The sequence below is a fragment of the Saccostrea cucullata genome, unplaced genomic scaffold (genome assembly GCF_032062105.1).
Source record: "Saccostrea cucullata isolate Sc308-1 unplaced genomic scaffold, CSIRO_AGI_Scuc_v1 ctg2508, whole genome shotgun sequence".
Classification (NCBI taxonomy): Eukaryota; Metazoa; Mollusca; class Bivalvia; order Ostreida; family Ostreidae; genus Saccostrea; species Saccostrea cuccullata.
Window position 1 is genome coordinate 27,920 of NW_026921894.1, and position 18,661 is coordinate 46,580.

At 32.8% G+C, this 18,661-nt stretch overlaps 1 long non-coding RNA gene across 1 annotated transcript; it reads right to left on the reverse strand.

Moving 5' to 3' along the window:
* Positions 1-6,695: 6,695 nt before the first annotated feature.
* Positions 6,696-15,515, reverse strand: LOC134260865 (uncharacterized). The gene is made up of 3 exons (XR_009990653.1): positions 15,459-15,515; positions 14,223-14,372; positions 6,696-6,916 (listed from the first exon to the last, which is right to left on the reverse strand). It is a non-coding gene; the product is annotated as an uncharacterized LOC134260865 (long non-coding RNA).
* Between the last annotated feature and the right edge of the window lie 3,146 nt (positions 15,516-18,661).

An 18,661-nucleotide genomic window follows, 5' to 3' on the forward strand; every position in this document is an offset into this window, starting at 1 on the left:
GACATGTATAAAACTGTTGCTATCTTTATCCACTCTTTAGACGTCTATGTGCAAACCGTACAGGATGCACTACGTCCTGACATCATGTAATGTCTATTAATAGGAAAGTGTGTCTTGATAAAAAAGTGAAAAGTTCGACACTATTTCGGGGATAAGTAATTTCTATTTTTGATAATACATGTAGTTATGTAATAGCATCTCTTTACCATGAAACGTCACTACAATCCTAGTCTCCTATCACATAAAAAATATGTTAATTAACACTTTTGGATGAAACCTTACAATTTTTTTACATTGTATACAAATGATTGGGAAAAAAATTAATTCCCTATAACCATACAACTTTAGCAGAACATTCCAAAAAGAATTGAATTAGAACTTTCGACAGAAGCAAAAATTATCTTTCAAGATATGCGGCGTAGTGTTGAACTTTTGCATCTTTTTGTTACGAATGACAAAAGAATGACACGAAGTGAAAACACTGTGTGCTTACATTCTACGAAGAAATTATAAAAAATGTGTTATCATATGCTATTTATTAGCTTTATTTCTGCCTGAATCACACCTGCTATTAAAGCAAAATGCTTTTATATTCCGTTTTTCTTGAGTAATTTTTTGTTTTTTTTTTATTAATCCTTGTTACTTTTAATATTTTCTCTCTGGTAAATACTCATCAACAGTTATGACATCATGGGTTTGGTATTTAAACCCCGTGACAAAAACATAGCTATTTAACCACCTAGAAGCGAGATCATTGTGTCTATATTTAGCTTTTGCATAGTTTAAATCATATCTATGACCTCAAATCAATATTTAAGAAATAAATAACAAGTTTATAAACTTCAATGGGAATTGAAGTGGGTCGGTCACGTGATCAAATCCTGTGAAGGCCGAAGGCCTTCTCAAAGGTTTGATCACTTACCGATCAACCCACTTCAATTCCCATTGAAGTTTATGAACTTGTTATTTATTACTTTTATATACATTTGAGACAGACAATTGAAGATTTTCGACTTTAAATTATTGCACTAACCGTCCGTCGTAGATTTTGAAAAATGACATTAGGTGTAAATCGGCTTGCATAGCGGTAACAATTCGAATGCATTATGCTTAGGAATCGAAGGGAATATTTTGTGAAAGGCTTCTTGTGATCAGTAATAGTGAAAAGATTGTTGTCTGGGAATATTTTTATTGGTGAAAATGATAATCGATGCTGAAAAGACACAAGAAACACGTCCGAAGTTTGATGATAAAAAGTTGGAGGAATTTCGGTCGCCGGAAAGGGATGGATGGATCCAAAGGATTGAAACACTTGTCTGAGCCATTTAATTTGCAATTTGATAAAAAACATTCCATGGTTTCAGTAACTAAAGGTATATACTTATCGTAAAACACTGATTACCACGGAGACACTAGCGACAGCTTTACATTGAACCACGAAAACGCCGAGGTGTTTGGCAGCTGTTCATGGCATGATTGCAATATTTTTCAACAGATGTAAACATTTATCGTGAGTAAAATTTAAAGATAAGATAAAAGTTTATCATGAAAATTTTACCAAAGGTCTAACCAAAAAATAAGGCTGAACGTTAGGCCTAAAGACTATGCAGCTGACAAAAGTGAAGAAAAATGTAAACAAACGCTAGGCTCCTAGTTTTCTCTATGTACACAGGTTGAATCGATAGCCCCGAAACTGTATGAAATACTTGTTTACATTTTGAATAAAATAATGATCATTTTACTTGATTATTTTGTTCATTTTTATACATGAAAAGCAAGCAGAGCAGGTCATTTTATAATTTATGTACCGGTAGATATTATTGCGCCGTGTGATTAGGTCACGTATTGACCTCTGACCTCTGAAAAACTTCATACAGAATTGAAGATATTTTTTCCCTCTGTATGTTTATATAATGGAGAGATACAACAAATGTATATATTTAAATATAGATTGAAGGAAATCATTATATCTAAGTTTACACCAGTCATATAACTAACTATGACGTCATATTGTGTACGCAAGTAGAATTTTTGGTTATAGTGTCCTCTACAAAAATTTGAAAGTTTTCAATTAAATTTTATTGTCATATACAAATTTTAATTGAAAAATTCATTTTGTTTTGGTAAAAGACAATAGCCTTAACATATCTGCGTTGTATATATTAAGTAAGTTCATTTTTCATGTTCCTCTCGAACTCTCTTTGCGATTCTTAAGTTTGTTTTCTCTTTTATAACTACCTGATAACAGTGCTAAAATAAGATTCTAGATAGGATTGTGGATTGATATTGTATCTACTAATTTTTTAAGTACATGTGGCTTTCTTATATTCTAAAAAAAATTAACTAGCAATTAAATATCTTTAGATATTAGGCATACTATTACCAATGCACATTTTTCTTTCTTCACTCCATATCGTCCCAGTGCAGCAAACCCTATTCCCTAAACTATATGAAAATGCTAAAATAAATGCAACAGATTTGTTCACTGCAATTTTCTTTTCGTTGGCAAATTTATTTTCTGCAATTGAAGAAAACATTGATATTTATAATATAATGTTGAAAATATATTTACCCCTTGCAACTAATGGCTAACCCAAATTGATGCCAGAGTAATACAGAGCAGACAAGGTAGAAACATTTTTCATCCCGTGTGATCATCGCTTGGTAATTTAAAAACGATGGCGCAGTCGAAAACCTTGTCCAAAATAACTGGCTGGTGAGTTTATGTAATTATATTTTCTTCCAGATTTACACTTCAAATTGTATTTTACCGGAAATATGTAATATTTAATCATGTCGGTGAGTGGTATATCAATACTTCCCGGTTGAGTTTGTTGTTTTGAGGAAATTTTCAACACGAGTTGAACTTGTTTCCATATTTTTGAAATTATTTCATTAATCATTTTCAAAAAGTTTTTTTCTCTCTCTCTCTGAAACAAATTGGCTATAATGCTACCATATTTTTGACTTCAATAGAACACATGTTTAAGGGAAAGAGGTGCTTGAAAGACTTTCAATTTTTAAGTTTTTTTTTCAGTTTCCATAGTGATTTATATGACGGGTAGCATTTTGCCAAATTCAGTAAAGCAAAATTAAAAAAAATCCAACCAACCTAAATATACACACCGTGAAAAATGTTGGTCGGAGTATATCAAACAAAATATGTTTAATGATAGCCTGATCAAAGCCCTGCTTTGGCTTTGGAATCTGAATGAAATAAACGATATTTTGAGAATTTGGCTAAAACTTTATTTTATAGCCAAACTTCTATTCTCTGATGTACAGTAAAGAATAATTAGATAATAAGTTTTCTTCATGATGAGTGTTCATTTCTTGAAAAACATCATGCAATAAAATTTCTCAAAGGCCTTGGCTCCATTCTCAAATTGGAGTGGAAAATCAGGGAAAATTTATGGTTATCACAAAGATTACGAAAGTTAAAAAGCAGGGCATCGATGTAGCATCTATAAGAAAAGGTTTCGTACAGAAGAGGAATGAAACCTACACACGTTCAGTACGCACAGGAGTTGAGAGAAGAAAGACTTTTGAATATCCAGAATGTGACTATGCAACTTTAAGAGAAAAGGACTTGAAGAGAAATATTGAATCCAACCACAAGAGGCATCAGACAATAAAAAGACCTAGTGTAAACCGATGGAGGACCCAGAAAGAAACCGGCAGACACAGAAAAAGAGACAGTAGGCAGCAATTCAGCACAAACTAAAATGCCCAGTGTCGATCGAAGAACAGAAAGATATCGAAAGATGTGAGTGTAAGGCACAAACTTACCCAGTTAAGAAGAGGGTAAACCACTCAAACTCCAGAAAGATGACCCACAGAGACAATAATAATAAGATAATGAGGTGGAAGTTGGCGAATGGGACTTGGAGGGTGAATGAGATGAAGGGAACTCAGAGAGTAAAAAAATAATGTTGAATCCGAATTAAAATGATATTTTTTAATCATTGTATGTTTCTTTAACTGGATTGATAAAAGTTTGATAATTGTAAGCTTGTTTAGTATATTAATTAGTCTGTTATTGAATGATCACTAAGTATCTCATATAGGATTTGGGGTACATAGGTTTTTACTTTCGATTATACTTGAGAAGTTCTAAAGGTAAAACTGATCTGACAAACCTTCTGCATGAGTACATGCATGGTTGCGGACTTCTCTGCTTACTGTAACTTAATTTAGTGATAAGTGTGGGGTCGTCCATGCCAGAGTGTGTGGTCATCCTTGCTCTGGAATTGGCATCTTCTAGCAGCAGGTAAGTAAGACTGTGCATTTACTTATTTGCAACATCTAAGAACTATCCGTTTCTATCACGGGTATGAGCCCGCGGGGGTTCACAAGTAGTGACCTCCCTTGCATGTTACACTATGTAATTGTTATCACATCTGTCACAAGTGGTATTGTGTCAATGTTTTATATTAGCTTATTGTACAGGTATTGGTAAGAGTTATCTTTATTTGGGCATTAGGAGTTATCGATTATTTCATTTACGCACTATTGGTCACTGGGTTGTACTTGTTGCTATTTTTATCAACGTTTACTTGTCGAACCCGTTTGAGTAGTTTGGTCAGTTATTTATACTACTGGGTGTTGGCTAGTGTTTGTCAGATGAGGTCTGGACGCCGTGAGTTATACTTTACCCATGCTGAGTGATCTTGGGTGTGCCTTTTATGTTACCCATGCTGTGTGAACTTGGGTGTGTTCTGTAACCCATGCTGTGTGAACTTGGGTGTGTTTTAGCTGTTTCCCCTGCAGTGTGATCTTGGGATTCAGGGATGTTTTGTAGCGGCGTTGAGAGCAAGACCTGGGGGCCGACAGTATGGTTTTTATGTATAAAATGCCACAGCTCAGTAAGTGTTTACACTTTACAATATTTTTCTTGTTAGCTTTAAAGAGCAATTTTCTATGTAAAACTGTTAGCAATGTAGCGAGAATGTATATATTTACGCTCTAATTCATTTACTTGTTAAACGGCAAAAATACATGTTTTCTTTTGTTATTTGTGTGGAAAATCTAGTATATTGAACAGATATGTGTCTTGAATATTTGATTAGAAAACCCTATGAAAATTGTAGGTGACCAGAATTGTATATTAGCTTTATTCGGACGGGAGGATTTGTTTACGTGGTAAGGCTACTTAGGATATGGTGGACCGGACGGGACACTATGGTGGACAACATGGACAATATGGTGGACCATGGACGTGGTGTGAAGTGTGAATCTGTCTAGTGACGACCATGATTGAACTTTTGGCCGTTTTCATGTTTATTGTACATATGTAGATAAATTTATTGTTAATTTTTTATAAATCTTGTTGTTTCTTGGTACACAGGAGGTCTTCCAAAATATTATTTATTTTGGTTTGTAAGTTCTAATTTAAAGAATCCAGCACAACTTGAGGTCAGTTGTGACAACATCCCTCTGCCTCTGCGGTTGAGCTTTCCTGTTTCAAATTTCTTTGATTACGCGATTGCGTTACCTCTCCAGGACCGGGCGAACGACGTTTGGCACTGGCTATTTTAATTATAATTGTAATTTATTCATTGCTGAGTACAAACATCCTATGGCATATTACAAATTCTACAATTATATTTACATAGGAAATGAACTGCTTTACCTAATAAATAGAAAAAGTTTTAATGATATTGTATGACAGGGATTATAAAGCTCACTGTTTATTAAATCATGCCAACCGTATGTCGAAATTATAACTTTACACACAAAGAACGAGTGCAGTTATGGGCCCCGGTAAAATGTGAAAAAATAAACAATCGAATTAAGCAAACTTTTTCATCCCAAGTCATTAATTGATATCTGTCTCTATCTACGGGTATAAAAAAGGGTTTATGTCAAAAGTATATTAGAATAATTCGGATATATTAGATAATTTTTCTTTATATGCATATGGAAATAAGATGTAAAGTTTATGATACTGTCCTCATCATTACAGCTCAAGTTTGCAATGGCCTAACGTCATTTTCAATTATGACGTCATGCATTTGTAGATAAGAAAAATGAATACACAGAGAACACTGCAATATTCTCTTGGAAGCCTTATTATACCTACATGTTGAGTGGGTTTGTATTTGAAATTTAACTTGTTGAGAAGGACATGGTTTCCCAAGTCTCTGCATTAATAAATAATCACCAACAAATGAGAAACCAAAGAAAATCATTGAATTCTTAGTACACTTTATTGTGTTTAATGTGCGATAAAGCAAACTTCTTTAGATAAATCGAGCATTTTGATACTTCTCAATGTTTTAAAACTATATATCAAATCAATTTTTTTATTAAACACATGACAATAACTTTATAAGTTAAAAAAAACATATATCGGTGTATAACAAATGAATTATCTTCTTTTTAAATCGTATTCAATCATTGATTTACAAATGAGTTTTAATACAAATGCTCTCTCTCTCTCTCTCTCTCTCTCTCTCTCTCTCTCTCTCTCTCTCTCTCTCTCTCTCTTCATAAAGATGTATATGTATATGCATTCAATATTTCTAAGCGTTTTGTTCTCTGCAATAATTTTGCGAAAATCCTTATGCATTTATAATGGTACTATAGTCTTTTCAACTTACTTCGAAAAAAGCAAGTTCTACAGTTCATTATCTTCATTATGCTTTTATACATACTGGTAGACAGTGTCCATTAATATTGCGTTTCCTTTTTTGTTTAAAGCATACAAGAACGTGTGTAATAATCAATGCAAAAGCAATTCCACCAAAGATCAGAATAGGTATATGAAGAGAGCTGTATTTGTGTAGACACATTTTCGCCGATACAATACAATTTATTGTTTTATTTGCGTTGTTCTCTATCTCCATTGTCGTTATTGATGTATAGGTTGTGTTTCTCTTGCTTTGAGTAAAACTAGAAGATGAGTTGATACTTCCTAAATAGAGATAAATTTCATTCGTATCATCATTTTGTATCTTGCATGATTTATTTTATCAGTGTATTATGTAATTGTTACGTTTGAAGCATGAATGAAAATAACCACAAGTTATACTCAGGCAAAAGTAGCTCGCATGAACTTCATATGAAACAGTCTATTATAGTTATATTATACAGATATCCAACTGTTTAAAATAGCAAATAAGTTCATTTTGTGATATTTTGAAAACCTTATATTACGTTTGACGTCAAAGTAAACATTTGCTGTACAAATTAGGCCCCGCCTCCTTACTGTAACCTCAACTGTGCTGAGTATCCTTCTTGCAAAATTTTAAATGAGTAGCATTTTCACTACGTCATCTCTATTTGCAAACAAGAATATTCTTCGTATAGGAAGCAGGCGAAAAGGACCACTCATGATATTTGTATGTACATGTAAATATCATATGATGTGTACATGAAAATCGCACGAATATTATGCGAAAAGAAATTTCCTTTCATAAAGTTTTTGTATAACAATGCCTCTTTGGTACCTAGTTTTTTGTGATCTGTTTTACCCTTTTCCTTACTGTGTTCAACCAATCAACAGAGTGTTTAGTCATCACATGATCATTGTTTATCAAATACAATAAATAACTTACTTAATTCCAATTTTGTGGCTTGTACTTTCATTAATGAAAAGGTGTGTAATTGTATTGATTTTACACGTGACCTTTTATTAAAAAAATATGATGATTTGATGACACACCTGGCGCATTAGGTATATGATACATTGTACTTCCTACTAGAGATCACCCAAAGAGAATATTCCAACAATTGTTTGACGCACCAAAATATCTCCTAGTTCGTGAGTTCGAACGACTTTAACAGTCTATTTGAAAAAGAAACAAAAAAGTAAAATACTTAAAAAAGACAGATGTATCGTCTTTAAAGCTAAACAATGACATCTCCGATATCCCAAATTTCTATGAATCATTAGTGGATTGCATGTCTTAATTTTTTTGTGTTTTTGTATTATTAAAATGTTTTGTCTATCAAAAAAATATATATGTAATAGTTAAATGAATATTTGAAATGTTTCTCATAAATTCGAGAGTGTGATCTTTTTAAGGTACTCCGATCCTCAGGTTCTGAAAATCAAGTATTGACTAATTGAAAATGCTCACAAAAATGTCTCTGAATTTTCAAGGTAACGTGTTTTTACCCACAATGATTCTTCAAACATCACCTTTTAAGTTAATCATATTTTGTAGAGAAAATCAGTAAATTTCAGATATATTTTTAGGAATTAAGAATAAAAGCACTTGCTATACATTTTCCAATTCAAATTTGATTAATTTACACATTCTAAAAATAAAAATCATAGGTATACAGGTTTTTGAAGAAATTCCACAATTTTATACATATATGCAGTACAGTTAAGGTGCGCAATAGAAATATCTGGAAAATTTTGTATTTAAAAATGTATTCATAATCGAGATGGCGATTATTTTTAGTACATAATTTATATCGGATAATTGTAGTTATGATTAATAACGACATATCGAGGACGATTATATCTTATATTTAGACTAGTCTCGTGATTCGGCAGTCACGCGATTTTATCACATTGACTTGCAGTATTGATGCTACATATAAATATCACTAGTGCAAGGGCATAACCAAGTTCATTTTCCAAGTTTAGTTAAGGAATGAAGCTTATTTCAACTTATATTATACGATATAACATAACTTGGGGCAGTTTACGCTTTATAAACCTTGAAGCGGTTTATAAAAAAGCGTAAACTGCCCCAAGTTTTGTTATATAGTATATTATTATGCTTCCTGTCAGTTTGTCTCTATATAACCCATACCCTACTATTCTCGCATAGTGGTCTAAGGATTTATATAGCGTAAGCATACTATGCCGAAATAGTGCACGGCCTTATTTTCTAAATAAAATTCTTCAATGCACACACTAGGAATCGAACTCACGATCATGAGGTTGCCAGTCCGATGCCTTATCGATTACGCCACAGAGACGATCACTGATTGGGAGAATTTTATTAAATATATAAACTTATTTATACAATTGACACAAGAAGGAGAAAATAGATAAATATTATTTGAAAACAGTTATATTTATTCTAAGGAATCTTACATAAATGTGTACAACAAAGTTCTAATTACATACAGATCGTTAGATGAATTGATATCATGGGGTCATTAAAACGCTTTTTAGCTCACCTGAGCCGAAGGCTCAAGTGAGCTTTATTGATCAAAATTTGTCCGTTGTCTGTCGTTGTTGTTGTCGTTGTCGTCGTTGTCGTCGTTGTCGTTGTTAACTTTTCACATTTTCATCTTTTCTTCTCAAGAACCACTGGGCCAATTTCAACCAAACTTGGCACAAAGTATCCTTGGGTGAAGGGGATTCAAGTTTGTTCAAATGAAGGGGCCACGCCCTTTTCAAAAGGGGAGATAATCATGAATTTATTAAAAATTAATGGCGTTTTTCAAAAATCTTCTTCTCCAGAACCGCTGGGCCAGGAAAGATGAAACTCATGTGAAAGCATCCTCAGGTAGTGTAGAATCAAGTTTGATCAAATCATGACCCCCGGGGCAAGGTTGGGGCCAAAATGGCCGACTCAAGTTTTACATAGGAATATATAGGAAAAATCTTTAAAAAATCTTCTTCTCAAGAACCACTGGGCCAAGAAAAATGAAACTCATGTGTAATCATTCTCAGGTAGTGTAGATTCAAGTTTGTTCAAATCATGACCCCCGGGGCAAGGGTGGCGCCAAAATGGCCGACCCTAGTTTTACATAGGAATTTATAGGGAAAATCTTTAAAAAATCTTCTACTCCAGAACCACCGGGCCAGGAAAGATGAAACTCATGTGGAATCATCCTCGGATAGTGTAGATTCAAGTTTGTTCAAATCATGACCCCCGGGGCAAGGGTGGCGCCAAAATGGCCGACCCTAGTTTTACATAGGAATTTATAGGGAAAATCTTTAAAAAATCTTCTACTCCAGAACCACCGGGCCAGGAAAGATGAAACTCATGTGGAATCATCCTCGGATAGTGTAGATTCAAGTTTGTTCAAATCATGACCCCCGGGGCAAAATTGGGGCCAAAATGGCCGACCCAAGTTTTACATAGGAATATATAGGAAAAATCTTTAAAAATCTTCTTCTCAAGAACCACTGGGCCAGGAAAGATGAAACTCATGTAGAATCATCCTCGGATAGTGTAGATTCAAGTTTGTTCAAATCATGAGCCCTGGGGCAAGGGTGGGGCCAAAATGGCCGACCCAAGTTTAACATTGGAATATATAAGAAAAATCTTTAAAAATCTTCTTCTCAAGAACCGCTGAGCCAGGAAAGATAAAACTCATGTGGAATCATCCACAGGTAGTGTAGATTCAAGTTTGTTCAAATCGTGACCCCCGGGGCAAGGGTGGGCAAAATGGCCGACCCTAGTTTTACATAGGAATATATAGGAAAAATCTTTAAAAATCTTCTTCTCAAGAACCACTGGGCCAGGAAAGATAAAACTCATGTGGAATCATCCTAAGGTAGTGTAGATTCAAGTTTGTTCAAATCATGAGCCCTGGGGCAAGGTTGGGGCCAAAATGGCCGACCCTAGTTTTACATAGGAATATATAAGAAAAATCTTTAAAAATCTTCTTCTCAAGAACCACTGAGCCAGGAAAGATAAAACTCATGTGGAATCATCCCCAGGTAGTGTAGATTCAAGTTTGTTCAAATCATGAGCCCTGGGGCAAGGTTGGGGCCAAAATGGTCCACCCTAGTTTTACATAGGAATATATAAGAAAAATCTTTAAAAATCTTCTTCTTAAGAACCACTGAGCCAGGAAAGATAAAACTCATGTGGAATCATCCTAAGGTAGTGTAGATTCAAGTTTGTTCAAATCATGACCCCCAGGGCAAGGGTGGGGCCAAAATGGCCGACCTAAATTTTACTCTAAAGGGATATATAGAGAAACCTTTTAAAATCTTCCTTACAAGTACTTCAAAGCTATGATTAGTGATATTTATATGGAATCATCCTCAGGTAGTGTAGATTCAAGTTTGTTCAAATGATGAACGCCTGGAGGGGAAGGGGGTTAATTCAAGCCCGATGTGCTCAGGTGAGCGCTGTGGCCCCTGGGCCTCTTGTTTATATAGTGCTTGATTGAAGGATGTAAAAGAAAATTATCAATTAGAATCCACGTCTGTAAACAAATCAGTCTTACTAACAAAACAGAAAATAAAGATGAGTATCTTTGGGACAGAAAATCCTGACTTATTTAGAGAAAATACTAGTGACCAAAATAACTAAGCATGCAACTAATTTTAGCATGAAGATTTTGAATGAGTTTTTGCAAGTGCGCTGTGTTACCACCATTATTTTCAGGAAAAAATCAAATGGATTGCCGCACAAATAATAACAACAGTCAGCATAATAATAACAATAGTGTTGCATTATGCATGTACTATGCCTAAATAGTAGGCAGGGTTTGACACATGGTGCAACACATAGTGCACTCGCCTCCGGCTCGTGCACCATGTGTCAAACCCTGCCTACTATTTAGGCATAGTACATGCATAATGCAACACTGTTATATAAATATAAGTTGAAATAAGCTTCATTCCTTATAGTTTTATTTCAATGCAGACAATGAGATAATTTTCTCCCGAGAATAAGGCTTCACAATTATTTAATTTTAAAAGTAACGTCAAGCGGAGCAATCCGTTTGTTGACCTAACTCATTGTGACGTAGGCAAGTTATGTTATCCAAAATAGATAAAATCTTTTATCCAATCAAATGGTGTGTTTCAAGTAAAATTGAATTATTATATAAATATCTTCAAGACACATTGCAGTTTCTAAAAAATGCTGCGATCCTGTCTAAATTCTGCAATTTTATTGTTAAAATTATACTTGTATGACCAACTGCTATATTTTTTGCATGTCAGCGGCATGAAATATTGATATAATTAAATTGTTTTTAGGATTTCATCAGGATCGCAGCACTTTTCATATACCTTAATAGTTCTAGAGTTGAAATGTAAAAGCTTACTCTGATCCATAGAGTGTATGCCCTTGCACTAGATCGATTTATTAAGACCCCCCACATTACCCTCCGATGTACTTGCATACAAATAAACAGCAGTGTCAATTAAATACGCAATGTACAGAAAATATAATAATAAAATAGTGAAGAAGACATGAACTTCAAGTTATTGGCCCATAGAATATCTGCAAATGATATTTTATTTAATTAGAGAATACATAATCTGTTAAGAAAATATTACTTGATCTGTCTCTCACTGCATACAAACTACGTTACGTTGTAAGAAATGACGTCATATTGACAAGTGTATTGCAATCAGTGACTTGTTTATAACTTGTTATGTGGGATTTAACTAACGACAAAACATCAAGTTGTAGTAAGTTTTTATGTAATTTAATGATTTCTTACTGGTCAACTTTGTGTTATTTTAAAGAAATGTTGTATGACGTATATTGTGTATGATGCCATAGTCAAGTTTTCTCTTACAAATTAGGCTCCGTGTGTCTGTGCTGCGTAATGTATTTTAATTTTTTTTATTTACTTCGATTACCTGTCTTTAGGAAGCACCATAAAGCTCTTTTAATTTTATATCATGTTAATAAGCATTGGTATCTATGGTTAGATTAAAATGGACATCAATTTCTTGATATATGTAATTATAAAATGATTTTACGGGGTGAGAATTTCGACTTTTTATTAACCCTTTCTGAGATCTTCAAAAAACCTTGAAGCACATAAAGAGGTATATAATGAAAATTGTTGCATGAAAAGATTAAATTTTTAGGCTTTATTTTGGGATGGTTTGAATAAAATTATAAATTAAAGAGTTGTCCTTCCTGGCTGAGCCAGCATCGGAGTCCCTTCAGTGAGTGCTTTCAACTATTCCACTTATAGGTAAATTTTTCAAGTAATAATTTTAAAACAGCTACATATCAAACACACTTTCATAAAATTTTGTTTAAAAGATAGTGATTACTGGGATACATAAAAACTCAGTGGAATTTTGCGACAACCATAATGATTTCAAAACAAAATGAAATGCAACCCCATCGATGAGCCATCGGACTGACGAATCTAAAGTACACTGTAAGTAAAAAGGATGAAATATGGGTCCATCAACATTAGTAATCAATGCTGTTAAAAAGAACGTAGAAATATCGATGACAATGAACAGTTTTACTACATCTACTTTTAATCGAGAATCTGTTTCAACGTATTATGTACAAGACATGAAGGCAACACTAAAGATGTGTAATCTATTAATTAGATTGCGTATGAAGTGTCCTGAACTTTTGTTGCAGAGGATCGAGGCTTACAGATACTTTTTTTCAAATTATATTGTTTTACAGACTGCTTTAAATGCTGAAACTATGCTCTGAAACAATATCCTCTAATAATTTTGAAAACCAAAACATCTACTAAAACTTTTCATTTCATTATTGGAAAGTAATTTCATTCATACAATTTACATGTAACTCTGCCAGACTATTTCTGAACACTTAAATCTGATACAGTGTATTTTTTTCCAACAAAATATGAATCAATGTAAATATGAAATACGACGATAACGATGATTAAAAAATCAATGTTTATTTTTTTGTTTGTTGTTCAAAATACATATTGTTAGAAGAGCTTGCAAGGATCTCTGAAACAGAGATGGAACCATGCCCCTAGGCGGAGTACAGTGAGTATTTCCCTTCTCCCACCGTGCACGTGTGCTAGAGTGCATAAAAACTGCTGGTAATTCAATGTGAAGAGGATGATAAAATATACATTTTTTTTTGTTTTTAATCCAACCTTATACGATCATTAAAAAAGACTAATTATAAACAATATAATGACTTCGTTTGTTCGCACTGGAGTGTTGTAAACCGACATGTGTAACACGCTTTTGACGGATCATTACTATTTTGTTAAAAACTGTATTCGTTTACATTGAAATTTATAAAAAATGCCATTAAAAATCAATTTTTTTTTCAGATGTAACGACCTGTCAATTTTATGAGGATGATAATGTACATTATTTTCTCAAATGTTAAATAAAGTTTATTGCATATTTTTAAAATACTTTTTCTCAAAATTATTATTTTATACATTCTCCACCACTTACTTTTCTACTGTCCTATTATACAGATAACCTGCAGTTAATTTTTTAAAGCAAATTTTATTTCAGATGGAAATAAGAGTAGTAAATAAGAGAAGAAAAATGTAAGACAAACAAATGGTATTTTAATTTAAATACTTACTGGTGTTGTCTGTAGTTCTATCCAATACACATCCATCAAATACGTTGCACATTTCTTTTTCACAATTACATTCCCTTTGACATGATACTCCGAATAATGGATAGGGGCATGGTGTTTTGCAGTATATTCCACTAAACCCAACTGGACATGCTTTAAGCGTAGTGGCCAGAAAACGATACAAACAGAATGAAAACAGTAAAAAGTAAAAGAGTATATCTGTATAAATATATACACACTGTTTTATATATTATTTTAACTTTTTGTACATTAATGAAAAGAAAAAAAACACTGATTGCATTTTTTTAAGTAAAAGAAAAATTGCGCAGGTATGTTAAGGCAGCGCACAAATCAGAATTCGGCGAATATACACTTTTTGTTATATGTTACTCTGTAAATCGGAAAAGCCATGTATAAAATTTTTGCTATCTTTATCCACTCTTTAGACGTCTATGTGCAAACCTTTCAGGATGCACTACGTCCTGACATCATGTAATGTCTATAAATAGGAAAGTGTGTCTTGATAAAAAAGTGAAAAGTTCAACACTATTTCGGGGATAAGTAATTTCTATTTTTGATAATACATGTAGTTATGTAATAGCATCTCTTTACCATGAAGCGTCACTACAATCCTATTCTCCTATCACATAAAAAATATGTTAATTTACACTTTTGGATGAAACCCTACATTTTTTTCTACATTTTACACAAATGATTGGGAAAAAAATAATTCCCTATAACTATACAACTCTAGCAGAACATGGTTTAAATCATTTCTATGACCTCAAATCAATATTTAAATATAGATCTAAGGAAATCACTATATCTAAGTTTACATAAGTCATTTAACTAACTATGACGTCATATTGTATAGGCAAGTAGAATGTTTGGTTAAAGTGTCCTCTACAAAAATAAGATTTTTTTTTCAATTAATTTTATTGTCAAACACAAATTTTAATTGAAAAATTCATTTTGTTTTGGTAGAGGACAATAGCCTTAACATATCCGCGTTGTATATATCAAGTAAGTTAATTTTTCCTGTTCCTCTCGAACTCTCTTTGCGATTCTTAAGTTTGTTTTCTCTTATATAACTACCTGATAACAGAGGTAAAATAAGATTTTAGATAGGATTGTGGATTGATATTGTATCTGCTAAATTTTTAAGTACATGTAGCTTTCTAATATTCTAAGAAAAATGACTAGCAATTAAATATCTTTAGATATTAGGCATACTATTACCAATGCACATTTTTCTTTCTTCACTCCATATCGTCCCAGCGCAGCAAACCCTATTCCCTGAACTATATGAAAATGTTAAAATAAATGCAACAGATTTGTTAACTGCAGTTTTTTTTTTTCGTTGTCAATTTTTTTTTGCAATTGAAGAAAACATTTCTATTTATAATATAATGTTGAAAATATACTTACCCCTTGCAATTAATAGCTAACCCAAAATGATGCCAGAGTAATACAGAGCAGACAAGGTAGAAACATTGTTCATCCCGTGTAATCATCGCTTGGTTAAACAAATTTGAGAATTTGAAAACGATGGCGTAGTCGAAAACTTTGTCCAAGATAACTGGCTGGTGAGATTATGTAATTGTATTTTCTCCCAGATTTACACTTCAAATTGTGTTTTACCGGAAATATGTAATATTTGATCATGTCGGTGAGTGGTACATCAAAACTTCCCGGTTGAGTTAGTTGTTTTGAGGAAATTTTCAACAGGTGTTGAACTTGTTTCCATATTTTTGAAATTCATTTCATTTATCAATTTCAAAAAGTTTTTTTTTTTACTCTTTCTCTCTGAAACAAGTTGGCTATAATGCTGCCATATTTTTTACTTCAATTGAACATGTTTAAGGGAAAGAAGTGCTTGTAAGACTTTCAATTTTTTTAAAGACAAAGTTTCAGGTTCCATAGTGATTTACGAGGGCTGTCAGTAAAGTTCGTGGACAAGCTAAGAATTAAATAAAAATTGTGTCATACATATTTATTATTAGCATATTTCTAATCCTTTACTAAATGGGAACCTAGAAATGTAAAATCTGATTCAATTTCAAATGTTTAATTACAATTATGACTTCATAATTAGACTTGGTGTGGAGTCCCGGCGCACTGCAAAATTTTAAATAAAAAATTACTCATCACTTTATAAATTTCATTTGTATTTCATAAAATTCTTCAGAATTCTGGATGACTTTTACATTGTGAGGTTGACAGAAGGTATTACTTTAAACCTGCAAAATTTGAACATTCAAAGTTGTAAAATGGCTGAGCAATGAAAGTTAGAACTTATTAAGACGGATCGGAATTGTTTAAAAAAGGGACGTTTTCAGAATAGGTGGAGCAGTGAGCAGTAATCAAATTCTGCGTAGACACCGGATAAACACCTACAGAGACCAATACATTTTGTATACAATCGGGAAAACATAGTAATAAAAGCCGTACATTAGTATTTAAGTGGCATATGATATTTTCGGACGAAAGGACACAGTTAACAGGATGACATGCGTGAACGAAAACCATCATACCGAGATTGGAGTGCTGTAAGAATTAATTGCGTAACGTTACTTTACCGTATTTCCGTAAATAAAATCGTTTTATGCGGACAGAGGTTGGAGGATTGCAGGATATAAGACAAGCATTGTTAAATATTATTTTACATATGAAACCTGAACATTTTGTGCACATATTTATGACTGGTTAAAGCGACATGAGAAATGTACTGAGTTAAACAGTGACTATATTGAGAAAAGTTACATGTACTTGTATTATGCCTTTGACGTCTGGTAACGTCAAGAATTTTCAGTTTAGTGCTCCGGGTATGAGTGTGAGTCTTTTTTTAATCTGATAAAAACGTAACTATTTGTGCTTTGTTTTTGTTGAAAACTTGCTTGTTAATAAAATGAAACCTGAATTTAATGAAAAATATAATTTCATATATTTTATCAATGTTTGTCAGTTATTATCAATGTTGTCCACGAACTTCACGGACAACCCTCGTATATGACGGGTATCATTTTGCCAAATTCATTAGAGCAAAATAAAATAAATCCAACTAACCTGCATGTACCCACCTTGAAAAATGTTGGAGTACACCAAACAAAATATCTTTAATGATAGCCTGATCAAAGCTCTGCTTTGGCTTTGAAATCTAAATGAAATAAACAATATTTTGAGAACTTGGCTAAAACTTTATTTTATAGACAAACTTCGTCTTTTCTCTGATGTACAGTTAAGAAAAATTAGATAAGAAGTTTTCTTCATGATGAGTGTTCATTTTTTGAAAAAAATTCATGTTATAAAATTTCTTAAGGGCCTTGGCTTCATTCTAAAAATGTAGTGGTAAATCAGGGAAAATTTATAGTGAATCAAGATTGTTGATATCTGGCACAATATTACAAGTGTGTTTTCTGCAAAACAAAATAATGGGTACTTGTTTTGACAATTGACAGTGACTGCAAATTTTAAATACATGTAATTTAATTGTATAATTAATTGCACAATTTCAAGTTCATACATGCTAACTAAATTATCTATGAGGTAATTAAAAAATATGTATACCAATATTTTTTTTTAAAAGCACTTACAGTATTTCTCTATAGAAGCTTATTTACCCTAGTGATAATGGAACACGCTGGATTGTTAAGGCAGCACATGGATCAGAATTCGGCGAATTAACACTTTTTATAATTATGTAACACTAATAAATAGGAAAAGTCAAGGATATAACTTTTGAAATCATTATGCATTCTTTAGACTTCAATCGGACTTATACTACAGGAAGCATTTCACTGCAACGTCACCACGTGACGTCTATAATTTGAAAATATGTTTTAATGAAAAGTGAAAAGTTTAACACTACCCCGGGGATAATAAGTTACAATTTATATTAATAATTATGTAAAAACATCTCTGTACCATGAAAAGTGCTGCTAGAATCCTACTGTTCTCTTAAAGAAATAATTATTTAACAATTTCGCACGAAACCTTCCCAAAATATTTACATTTTGTTTATAACATCGAAAAAAAATAAATTCCCATAAACTATACGATTCTAGCAGCACTTTCCAAAAACAAAAGAATAAGAACTTTAGATAGAAACAAAAATTAAGTTTCAAGGTATGCGGCGTAGTGTTAAACTTTTGAATCTTTTTTGTTACAAACGACAGAGGAAAGGCAGATCGACAAGTAAACACCCTCCCTGCTTTAATTTTACGAAGAAATTGCAGAATTATATTACCATGCCTTATTCATACGCTTTATTCCCACAAGAATCACACATGATATTCATTCTAAATGCTTTGCTTTTAAAATCCGATTTCTTGTGTTTGTTTACATCAATTCTCGTTTCTTTTCACTTTCACTCTGCTACTGCATGATCAACAGTTATGACGTCACGGGTTTGGTATGTTACGCCTGTGATAACTACAGAGGCC